The sequence below is a fragment of the Ornithorhynchus anatinus genome, chromosome 20 (assembly GCF_004115215.2).
Source record: "Ornithorhynchus anatinus isolate Pmale09 chromosome 20, mOrnAna1.pri.v4, whole genome shotgun sequence".
Lineage (NCBI taxonomy): Eukaryota > Metazoa > Chordata > Mammalia > Monotremata > Ornithorhynchidae > Ornithorhynchus > Ornithorhynchus anatinus.
In genome coordinates, this window is record NC_041747.1 from 4,636,372 (window position 1) to 4,648,546 (window position 12,175).

General features: G+C 44.2%; 1 non-coding gene across 1 annotated transcript; it reads left to right on the forward strand.

The window, feature by feature from the left end:
* Positions 1 to 7,318: 7,318 nt before the first annotated feature.
* LOC114805971 lies at positions 7,319 to 7,456 on the forward strand. The gene has a single exon (XR_003754102.1). It is a non-coding gene; the product is annotated as a small nucleolar RNA SNORA7 (small nucleolar RNA).
* The last annotated feature ends 4,719 nt before the right edge of the window (positions 7,457 to 12,175 follow it).

A 12,175-nucleotide genomic window follows, 5' to 3' on the forward strand; every position in this document is an offset into this window, starting at 1 on the left:
AGAAGGCTCCCATGGCCTAGTGGCAAGAGCACGGGCTTGGGAGTCAGAGGATGAGGGTTCTAATCCCAGCTCTGCCACCTGTCTGCTGTGTGACCTTGGGGAAGTCACTTCATTTCTCTGTGCTTCAGTTACCTCATCTGTAAAATGATGATAAAGACTGTGACTCCCATGTGGGATGGAGACTGTGTTCAACCTAATATCCCTGTATCTACCCCAGCACTTAGAACAGTGCTTGGCACATAGTAAGTGCTTAACAAATACCATAATCATTAATTATATTATCTCCTTGCCCTGGGCTCATCCTTATTAAGTGTGTACAGCCTCGGCTTTTCACATTTGAACCTTTAGCCTCTAAACTTCTTGAGGGCAGGGTTCATCTGTACATATCCTTTTGTATTATACTCTGCCAAGTAATTTAGGACAGTGCGGTCCACACAGTAAACACTCAATGACTTCCTTTGATTGATTCTTTGAAAAACCGTAAGGTTGTAAGCTCCTCTAATGTAGAGTCCACTCCTATTGCTTCTAGTGTATGTTCTTAAGGATTTAGTGTAGTTCATCTGAGTTTAGTTCTCTTTTTTGGCAGAAGAAGGCACTGGTGATGGTGACATAATAATAATAATGATGGTATTTGTTAAGCGCTTACTATGTACCAAGCACTGTTCTGAGCACTGGGGTAGATAGCAGGTAATCAGGTTGTCCCACGTGGGACTCACAGTCTTAATCTCCATTTTTACAGATAAGGTAACTGAGGCACAGAGGAGTTAAGTGACTTGCCCAAAGTCTCAACAGCTGACTAGTGGAAGAACCGGAATTTGAACCCACAGCTCTGACCTCCAAGCCTATGCTCTTTCCACTTAGCCACACTGCTTCTCACAGTCACTAAGGGTGGTGTGTGGGAATGTTGGCTGAAAGTCCATTGTGGGATTTGCAGACCTGAACATGTATAAAGGTTGTTCCATGTACTGACATTGTTGTAGCTTGCAGCAACTAGTGCCATTTTGGCTTTTGCCTCCTTGTCTCGTTATCCTTCTGAAACTTCATCTCAAAAAAGAGCCTCTCCTTTCTTGAGTGCAGTGGACTTCTAATTTTGAGCTTCAAACTAACATGATTTGAGGTAACGATCTTCTTTATCTTTTTTAAATATAGTTTTTGTTAAGCACTTACTATTTGCCAGGCATTGTACTAAGCATTGGGTAGCTCCAGACTAATAGGGTGGGACAGAAGAGTTGAATCTCCATTACTCTGAGTCTTTGTTTAGGATTCCAGATAATAGGAAAGCCTTAAATTTTAGTATCCCATTCCTCATTGTCTTCAGACTTTCATTATGGTAAACCTAGAGTTGGAGGTGCATAATGGGACACTCAAAATCCTGACTATAATATTGATTTACCCCCAAATAATTCAGTGTTGTAGAGGTCTAAAACAGTTCTGAGGAGGCATAGATGATGGCCCAAGTCTGTTTTTAGAGCTTTGGACATTTGTACCCATCTTCTTCTAGAATATAATACCCTCAGTTCTGCTATAATATATGTATCTACTACACATTTTGGCCCGGGTGCATTTTGTTAAGGAATTTAATAATGTTATAATATAATAGTTAAATTGAAAAAATTAAATTATTTGTCAAATAAACTTGAGCCCTATGGGATACTCAAGTGCTTAGTACAGTGTTCTGCTTAGGGTAAGTGCTCAATAAGTACCATTAATTGATAAAGCACACTGTAGAGTGGGAAGCAGTGATTGTGCACTTGTAGGCAGCCTTGGTGTGGGTTACTTTTCCTTAAAGTGGGGTTTTGCTGCAAGAGTTAGCCCTATGTTATCAGAGAACGGGATGTACCCACAATCCCGCTACCCATTCAATCTTGAGCTGCACATGTCTATATTTATCCTTCATATTTGAAGAGGAAGCCTGCCAGTATATATATATACGTATGGGCGTGAGGGTGGCTGAATTGGCCGATTCATTATTCCAGGAAAAATTCCATTGCCTGGAGCTACCACTGATGCTTCCCAGTGAGTTTTGTTGTCCAGGTTTTGAAGGGTCATAACAAAACTCTTCTTCCCTGCCCCTGGTAGCCAAAGCATCAGTTAATCTTAAGCCTCTATCAAGGCCCCCAATCGAGGAATGGAGTCCGTGGGATGGAGAAAGGCTCTTTTGTCTCTGACCCTCTTCCATCCAGATGGGGAATAGAGAACTGTGGGATGGAGGAAGGCTCTTCTCCTCTGTGTCTGAACAAATACTTCATTCCTAATAATAATATCTGTTAAGTGATTGCTATGTGCCAAGCACTGAAGTAAGCATTGAGGTGGATACAAGCAAATCGAGCCGGGCACAGTACCTGTCCCATGGGGGGCTCACATTCTCAATCCCCATTTTACAGAGGAGATAAGTAAGGCACAGAGAAGTGAATTGAGTTGCTCAAGGTCACACAGCTGACAAGTGGCAGAGCTGGGTTTCATCGCCTTCTGACTCCCAGGCCCGGGCTCTGTCCTCTACAGCATGCCGCTTTTCATGCCAACCTCTCCACTGTACCTTATTCTCATTTCTCTCTCGACTGACTTCCTGCTCACACCTTCCCTTCTGCCTGAAAATCCCTCTTCGTTCATAGCTGGCAGACCACTGTTCTTCCTATCTTCAGGGCCCTTCTGAAATCATATCTCCCTCAGGAGATCATCCCCGATAAATCTCTCATCTCCCCATTCTACGTTCTCCACCCTCAACTGCCATTTCAGCATCACCTAAAAACTTGGGTACTCACCCTCCCTCCCCACTCTCCACTGCACTTAGGTACCTACCCTTTCACTCTATTCCTTCCTCCCACCTGTAATTTATTTTAGTGTCTGTCTCCCCGCACTAGGTTGTATGCACTGTGACTGAGAGGATCGTGTCTGCTAACTTTATTGTACTCCCCAAGCGCTTAGTAAAGTGCTCTGCCCAGATTGATTGCTCAGTAAATGCTGTTGACCATTGGATTTATGTGCCTTTCTAGAGTTGTTTGGAAAGAGCAAGCTCTGTTTTGACTAGTGTATTTTTTTTTCGTTCTTCCCAGTTATATTTCTCCTGCTTTTAGTTATCAGTCAATCTTTGGTATTTATTGAGCTCGTACTGTGTGCAGAGCACTGTACTAAGTGATTGGGAGACTGGAATACAATAGAATTGGCAGGCACAGTCCCTACCCACCAAGAGCTTACGGTCGAGAGAGCTTACACTCTTCTCCCCTACCCTTACGATTTTTTAATGGTATTTGTTAAGCACTTCCTTTGTGCCAGGCGATATACTGAGTGCTGGGGTAGATACAAGCTAATCAGGTTGGATACAGTCATATGATTGGAAGGAGAATGGGCAGAACCCATTAATGAGACTCTCTCTGGCACTATGACCAATCCTGATGGTTAGCGGAATCGAAAAATGCAGTTCAGAGGTATACTTAGTTCTCCCGGGACAATTGGAGTTACGCTCCTAATGAACCCCACATTAAAGCAAATACGTTGTAACGTGCTTGACTTGACCAATGCCAGAAGCCTACACAGAACTGATTCTTCTGACATCACACAGCTTTCTGTCCAGACAGATGTGCTTTGTGGGAAGAACCGTTCCTAACTCTCCAACAGTGTTGCATCCAAAATGCTCAGTGAAAACACCTGTTATGGGAGGTCATCACCTTCTTTTTGGGGTACATCATTAAACCCATTCTCTTTCCTACATGTAATTCAGATATTTCTGGGTTTCAGTTAAGGATTTAGTTGGGGGACCAGTTCAATTTTTAAAAACAAAAAATCTTTCCGTTCTTCATTATGCTCTTTCAGATGCAGACCCTGTTTGTAGCCTGGTTGGTTCAATAATCAGTTCTATATTCTAGTATTCATTTTGCTGAGAAACTTTTTGTTTCTCTTGATTTTTTTTGTTCCGCTCTTGAGAGATGAGAGTAATCCAATTCCACTTGCCGACTGATGGGTTTTTCAAGTGGCCTATGTTTTAAGTAGCACACCTGCTGAGACACTATATTTGCTCACAACTAGGTAAAGCTGCCAGGTCGCTCAGGCTTGCTGGAGAGATTGCAAAGCATTTTGGACAGGCAAATGGGTCTGGATACCGTGACTGATAGCTCCATACCCCAAACCATACTGATGTTTTATTCCGTGCTCTCACGCAATATTTTAAAACTATTGGCAAGCACCTGGTAAAATTCACAGCAAGTTTTTCTTTTTTCCCATTTGTTTTTTCCCACATACTTCTAAAGTGCGGGAAATTTTTTTTGGTCTTACAGACAAAATTTATGAGGATGAAATATTTCTCTTGTACGTCGCTGTAGTTTGTTACAGAGGGAAGAAGCATGGCCTAGTGGATAGAGCATGGGCTTATGAGTCAGAAGGACCTGGGTTCTAATCCTGCCTCTGCCACTTTTCTGCTGTGTGACCTTGGGCAAGTCACTTAACTTCTCTGTGTCTCAGTTACCTCCTCTGTAAAATGGGGTTTAAGACGTTGAGTCCCATGTGGAACAGGGATTGCGAGCCCCTGTTCGAGTTCTTAGTACAGGGCTCTGCACACAGTAAGTGCTCAATAAATACTATTGACTGAATGAATTAGCTTGTGTCTATCCCGGCACTTAGTGCTTGACACATAGTAAGCATTTAACAAATACCTTTCTTCTTATTATTATTAAACTTTGATTTGATTGTATCCCATGCTGGTATCTGGCTGAGATGGAAAATGCCAAAATAGAGCAAGAACAGCTATCAGTGCAATCTTGTTTGTCCATCTGACCAGAGGCAGAATGTTCTGGAAATCACCCATTAAACTCTCCTTACCTGACCGCCTCAGGTCAGTTTTACAGACCCAAGGGGTTCCAAGAAACCCAAAAACATTGGAGTGGAGCTCCCTCACGCCTTCACCGTTCATCCTTTTGAGGAGGAGATTTGGGAGATGTGCTCTTTCACCCACTCAAGGAGTTCGATCAAGTCGGGTATATCGGATCAGTGTCAATCAATCAGTGGTATTTATTGAACGCTTACTATGCGCAGAGCACTGGACTAAGCACTTGGGAGAGTCCACTACAACAGAGGTTGTGGACAAGTTCCCTGCCCCTAATGAGTTTCCAGTCTAGCTCAGTAGTTTCCCAACTAAGGAAGCCACTGAGCCCGACACACCAGCCTGGGGTGCACCAGTGGAGGACGGAGGCTCTTCTGGGGCACTAGCTCTTAGCACGCTGGGAGTCGAGGAGGCGGAGACAGAAACGTTGCCAAACACTGGTAGCACCAAGCACAGCCCAATGCAGGAGGATCTGAGGGGAAGAGGAGAAAGGATTCAGCTGCTCCATTTCAACTTCTGTGGGTAACCCTAGGATTTCCACATAGTCTCGAACTTCCAGCTATTAGTTGTATGATTTTGGTGAGGGTGGTAGATGCTGAAATATATTTGTTGGTTTAAATTGGTAAAAAGGCAAGTTTTCATCCTTTAACTTCCAACCTCCATTTCAAGCCATTTATATTTTGAATTGTGTTACCGCAGAAGAACTCAGATTGTGGGGATTCCATCACATCCCTTCGCTGTCTTCCATTATCACCTACCATTTTCTCCTCCCCTCCCCTCCTCCCGCAACTGCCCTCATGTTCCTGGCTGGTAATTATGCGTGATTGAGCTGTCAAAAAGTAGATGTCCTGGTTCCTGAAATCTGAGAACCTCCGACCTGTGGTGTTCGGGTTGCTCTGAAAATCATAAAGTCGTATAAAACATCATCCTGGATAGCAAGGAGAATAAGAATTTGACAGAAATGTAGGAAATGGACATGACTTTATGGTTCAAATGAAATCCAGTGGGATTATTGATTTATCAGCATTGTCAGCAAAAACCAAAGGTTGTCGGTGTTCCCATCAAGGAGGGTCACGTAATAGGCGGGTCACTGGTTGGCAGATTGCATAATAAAATTTGTCTATTATAAAAAAGCAATGAGCCATACAGATAATATATTTTTATATCCAGTTCCATGACCTATTCCTTTTCAGATGGTAGCTATAATCTAGGTAAGCATTTTTTTTTTTTTACTATTTCAGCATATTAAACCCCAGTATTATGCTAAGGGTTGTGGACCACCCAACATGCGAGGCACATTGGACTTGGAGCCACGTTTTGGGTTTAACTTTAAAGAGATGGAAAAAGAGAGTCATAAATCTGAGCACAAAAGCGATATCTCTGTGCCCCTAAAATCCGGTGATGTGAGGCAAGCACAGTCTTATGTGGTAGCCTTGGCTGGGACAGCATCAAGGTAGAAAGAAGAAGTGATGGAAACAATGAAGAAAAGATGCCATCTTTCAAAGGCTTGGCCTCAGGGGTAGCCAAATTGCAAGGCATCAGGCTGAAAATGTGCTCGAATTAGACTGGAGAGAAAATAGGTGCCTGAATAAATATAAGGGGCGAAAGCCACGATGACTCTAAAGTGGGTGAGCTATTGAATTTATTGGTTCAATCTGTCTTTAACAAGAAAAATGAAGAAAAGAAATTTGGGTAATTAGGGAGTAATGAAGACCTTGCAGAAATAGCTATTGACAAAATGGAGCAAAGGAATCACTGGAGGACTTGAACTAATCTTGTTTATGCCCATCCATTCTTCCCCTCATTTCAGAAAGGGAAATTAAAATAGCCTTCATTAGATAACCCATAAACCAACAGTGGATTCAGCAGACCCTTAGAACTGGTGAAATGGAATTGGTGAGATTCCATAAGCATATTTATAAAAATATCAAATCTATAATATTCCAAAGATGCAATCAGAGTTGAAATATGAAGTGCTTTGAAATGATCGGTATGGTTAGAACATCTTCTTTAACCTTGTTAGTGGTGTTATCGTCTGAAAAAAATCTCATTGCAACTTTCATCTCCAGAGGCACCTTCCTGCTTTTATTTTTTATGGCTCTAGTCTAGTGTTGGGGTTGGAGAAATATAAAATTCTAATTTAAGTTGACACTGAGAAGAAACCTAATTACAAAGGAATCATTTCCTCCACCACTGAAATGCAACCACCCTGGCAGCAAACTCAGCAAAGAGCTCAGTGGAAATATAGCAGACAAAGCCTCTTTTGCATCCCTCTCTGGTGCTTCCATCTTAATTCTCTGGGTTGAAAAAGAGCAAAACTTGGGAGGAGGATTTGACCATAGGACAGGAAGCAAGGAAGGTAGATATATATAATATAAAAATGAAACTGGCATGGAAAATTAGGTGGGAAAAGATGCAGTCTCCTAAATTGGATGGTCAGAATAACTTAATCCTCTAAACAGGGCAAAAGGATCACTATATTATTATTTCTTTATGAAATATATCCCCCTCGCGGCATTGTACCTGGAGAGTTTCCAGAACTCTACCAGTCCAGACTATGGAAGAGAGAGTCAAGCAGAGGCATACCCATTCCATTCCTAGCTTGGGCAGTGGCTAGTGAGTGGAAGACAATCTGCTACAAGTCAAAACTCACCTGTGCCGGGCAGCAGCGGCACAGGAGAGAGTCGAGGGCGGTGATTCAAGTTCACTGTGCGGAAGGACGCAATGGAAAACCACTTTCGGATTTTTACCAAGAAAACTCTAAAGATACACTACCAGAACGATTACCGATGGAGGTGGGGCGTTCGGGGAGAGATGTGTCCATGACGTCGCTATGGGTCGGACACGACTCGACAGCATAAGACAACAACATGAAATACATCAGGGTCTTGGTACAGAATTAGAGGGAAGCATGGCATCTATGGGCTCGGCTATATTAAGCTTCATTAACTGTGAGCAGCGTCATTAACCACCTGCTCCCAAAACAGCAAGGAGCAGGGAAACTGCAATATGGCACAACAGTCATGATCTTTGCCTCAAACAGGTCCAGGAGAAGTGCAGACAGCAGCATCAATACTGCTCTTCTCTGTTGACTTTGCAAAAGCACTGGAAGAATTAGGAAGTCTGAGCTCTGCAGTTCCTAAAGTTTGGCTGCTCTAAAAAGTTCACTAGTATCATCAGGCTGCTACTTCCTGATGACAGCTCCATTTCTTTCTTCTTCCTCCTGTCTGGAAACAATTTGAGTGTCTGTCTCTCCTGGTAGATCTTAACAATGATAATAACAACAGAGACTAATAATAATTGTGATATTTGTTAAGCACTTACTATGTGCTGGGAACTGTACTAAGTGCTGGGGTAGATAGAAGGTAACCAGGTCCTCATTTTGCAGATGAGGGAACTGAGGCACAGAGAAGTGAACTGACTTGCCCAAGGTCCCATAGAAGACAATTGGCAGAGCCAGAATTAGAATCCAAGTCCTCTGGCTCCTAAGCCCAGGCTCTTTCCACTAGGCCAAACTACTCGAAGGCATCGATTGAATCTACTTACTTTACTGTACTCTCCCAAGGGCTTAGTGGGCTTCTACGAATGTAGGCTCTCAGTAAATACAGATGTTTGATTGATTGATAGTCAGGCCGGTGCCAAAACTGGCTTGCTTGGGTCATTCCCCATAAGCAGTGTAGCAGAGCAGGGCCGTAAAATAGATCCGGTCTTCTCTAACCCTTCCTATTTGGCCATTTTGGAGAATCCATCAGGAGATCAGGAACCCGGAACCCAGCTGTGCTTCCGATCCTCCAGGCAGTTCTTGCACATGGTAGGTTAAGAGCCTGAAGAGCCATCCAGGAGTTTCTGCAAGCAAAAGATTGGAAGACAGTGCAAGGAAACTTGTAGATGATTAAGAACTATTTGGGGAAGTCAGTGGAGCGCTTTAGAAAATGGAGCACTAGGGAAACACTCCCCCTAACTCAGTATTTTTATTGGTAACCCACTGCTAGTGACTGTCACTGAATTTTGCTACTTAAACCGCGTGCTGTCAAAGGATGCCCGAATGGCCAAAGGGGTAATAAAAAACCAACAAGGCCGGCATATTTTTCCAAGGCAGGTAAAAAGGGTTTGGTTCCGAAGCAGTGTCGAGCTCCAGGCACTGAAGTCTGTCAGAACAGTGGCCCAGAGAGGATCCAACCTTCATTAAGGTTCTGAGTCCTTAGTCCTACCCGCTATCACTCTTGAATGACTAAAGTCAACATCAGATGGCCAAAAAGAATCACTGATAACTCGATCCCGGAACGTAGGCAGGCAACCAGCACTGACGTGGTGTTTGCTGCAACCCAACTCTGCTGCTTAGGACATGAGAGGAGGATGATTGCCCGCGTGATAACACAAGCAACTGCTGTGGGGTGACCCAAAGTGGCCTCTCAGCACAAGCAGAGAGGGAAGGAGAAATGATCCGAAGGCACGGAGAAGCAGAACATCAAGCAATGGGGTAAGGGTGCAGACTGCAAGCGACCGTGACAGACTGATCAGTTTGGAAAGGGGTGGTTCTTCCTGAGCACGGGTGGGATGATGATGACGATGATGATAGTATTTGTTAAGCACTTTCTGTGTGTCATGCACCGTTATGAGTGCTGGTTAGATCAGCGCTTAGAACAGTGCTCGGCACACAGTAAGCGCTTAACAAATACCAACATTATTATTATTATTATGCAAGCTGATCAGGTTGGACACACTCCCTGTCCCACATTGGGCTCATGGTCTTGATCCCCATTCTCCAAATGAGGGAACTGAGGCCCAGAAAAGTGAGGCGTCTTGCCCAGGTTCACACAGCAGACAAGGGGCGGAGCCGGGATTAGAACTCAGGTCCTTCTGACTCCCAGGCCCGGGCTGTATCCACTAGGCTTTCTCTGGACGGGACCATGATGAAGGTGGTGTCTCCGAAGCATCCCCCAGGCGAATGCAGGGACTGCAGCTAGAAACCATCTTACCGTATTTCCATGTGCCCAAATGTCCGCACCAGCGGATGGGTCAGTCAGTCGGTCGTATTCATTGAGCACTTACTGTCTGCAGAACACTGTACTAAGCGCTTGGGAGAATACAATAAAACAATACAAATGACACGGTCCCTGCCCTAAATGAGCGTACAGTCTAGAGGGCGAAAACCGGAGTCCTTGTCTTCAGAGGGATTCTCACTCAATGTTGTCACGTTCGAAGCTCCTGTTGTACTCTCCCAAGTGTTTATTACAGTGCTCTCCGTACACAGTAAGCACTCGATAAATACCACTGACAGACACCGATTGACCCTGAGGAGCAACTGTTTGAATTCTTGATCTATTACAGAAACTTCCACGTTGCTGATATTCTTCCAGAGCTGCCCAGTTGAACCTCCATAAATGTACGTCATACGAAAGCAAACATGTAGTTGGAGAATGGAAGGGGACCTGGAACTGACCCTTGAGGGCCACCCATAGTTAGGGTATGGGACGCAGAGGAGGAGCCTGTGAAAGAGACTGAAAGCGAGAGGCCAGAGAGGTAGGAGGGAAATCAGAGGACATTGTCCCTGAACTCTATATGTACGTGCATATATTCTTACTTGTACATATGCACATTCGTAGGCTTTAATTTATGAGGATTGATTTGAACATTCAGTTGCCGATTCAGCCGTATCACCTTGATGCCAATCGGTGGTATTTTATTTCTTGAGCATTTACTGTGTGCCGAGCCCTGTACTGAGCGCTTACCGTGAGAAAGCCATGTTTTGACATCCTGAACTTCTCTTCTTTTTTGTATCCATTTTCTTTGTCTGTAAGAGACGCCGGACTGTGTGAAATCCGGAACTGAGATCCTGTTCCGCTCCTGCTGAGAACGGGCACCGAAACCCCCTCAGCTCCCGCTGCTGGTGGGTGCCAACTAGCAGGATGTTTTTCAGCCGGCCGCGGTGCCCCCGGCGATTGGTCCCGTTCCCCAGCTCAACTCTGTTATGTGACCCTGCATTTTGCAAACACTCTCTGGGCCAGGGACACCTGGTCCTCAACAGCAAAGTGGGCCGCGGCGAGCCAACACGGTTTAGCTTTCCGCCGCGGCATTTCCAGTGCTGGTGGCCTGTCCAGAGTGAAAGTCTACCACCTCCTCCCGTGACTCCTTCCTCTGCTCCAGTTTCGAGCACAGTCGGGTCTACCAGCTCCTTCCTGACAGAAAAATAAAAGCAAATTTCATTGTAAATTTGAGCCTGGACGGTGCTCTGATTATTCTCCGGCTCACTAACCGACTCCATGACTGAGGTCTGGATTTTTACAGTTAAGAAAAAAGAGATATAAATCAGGTAGTCATTTTTAGGTTGCCCTTTAAATTCATGTGAACATATACTAGTGGCATTGGGCATTTACTGTGTGCAGAGGATTGTACTCAGAGCTTCAGTATGATTTGTATTTCAGAGATGCCAAAAGTCTTCAAAATTTTGGGTTCTCGTTTTACCTTTGGTTTTCGTTATCCACAGACGGAATATAGATATAGAGGTGTTCTTCGTTACCGAAGCAGCATAGTCTAATGGGAAGAGCCCAGGCCTGGGAATCAGAAGACTTGAGTTCTGAGTCAAGTTGGCCACTTGCCTGCTGTGAGACCATGGGAAACTCACTTAACTTTTCCATGCTTCAGTTTCCTCATCTGTAAAATGGGGGTTCAGTACTAGTTTTCCCTCTCTCTTAGTCTGTGAGCTTCATGTGGGACGGAGCTGTGTCCGACCTGATTATCTTGCATCTCCCCCAGTGCTTAGTGATCTATTTGGAATGTAGTAAGTGCTTAACGATCATTATTATTATTATTATTCTGAAAAAGATGTACTGACAGTAAGATCCATGTAGAGAATATGGCTGAAGGGACTGATACCCATACACCTTACCTCATTGTTCGCCCTCTGTGATAATGGACATATAGCACTCTTGGCCTGTCCTCCATTTCAAGCTTATTTCTTGGTATGGTGATTACCAGCCACCCCTGGTTTGGGGTTGGTTTTTTTTTTCGCTACCATCCAGCTGGTCTCTCTGTGGCCATTATCTTCCCCAAAGTCCACTGCTGGCATCTCCTTGGCAAATGTGCCCTCAAAAATATTACTCCTTTCTGGCATTTGCAAAAAGCTACTTGAACACTGGACATTACAGCTACCTGCTGATACCCCTAACAATGTTAGTTGTGGTATTTTGTAAATATTTAATAGGTGCTAAGCACTGAATCCCGTTTGACATTTGCGGGCATTAAGCTAGCATTCATTAGCATTTATTCATTAATACTGAATGACCAAGCATGACAGTCTACTCATTCCAGGTACCTTTAACATACTCAGGATACAGAACAGGAGGAGATCCCTGAAGGAAC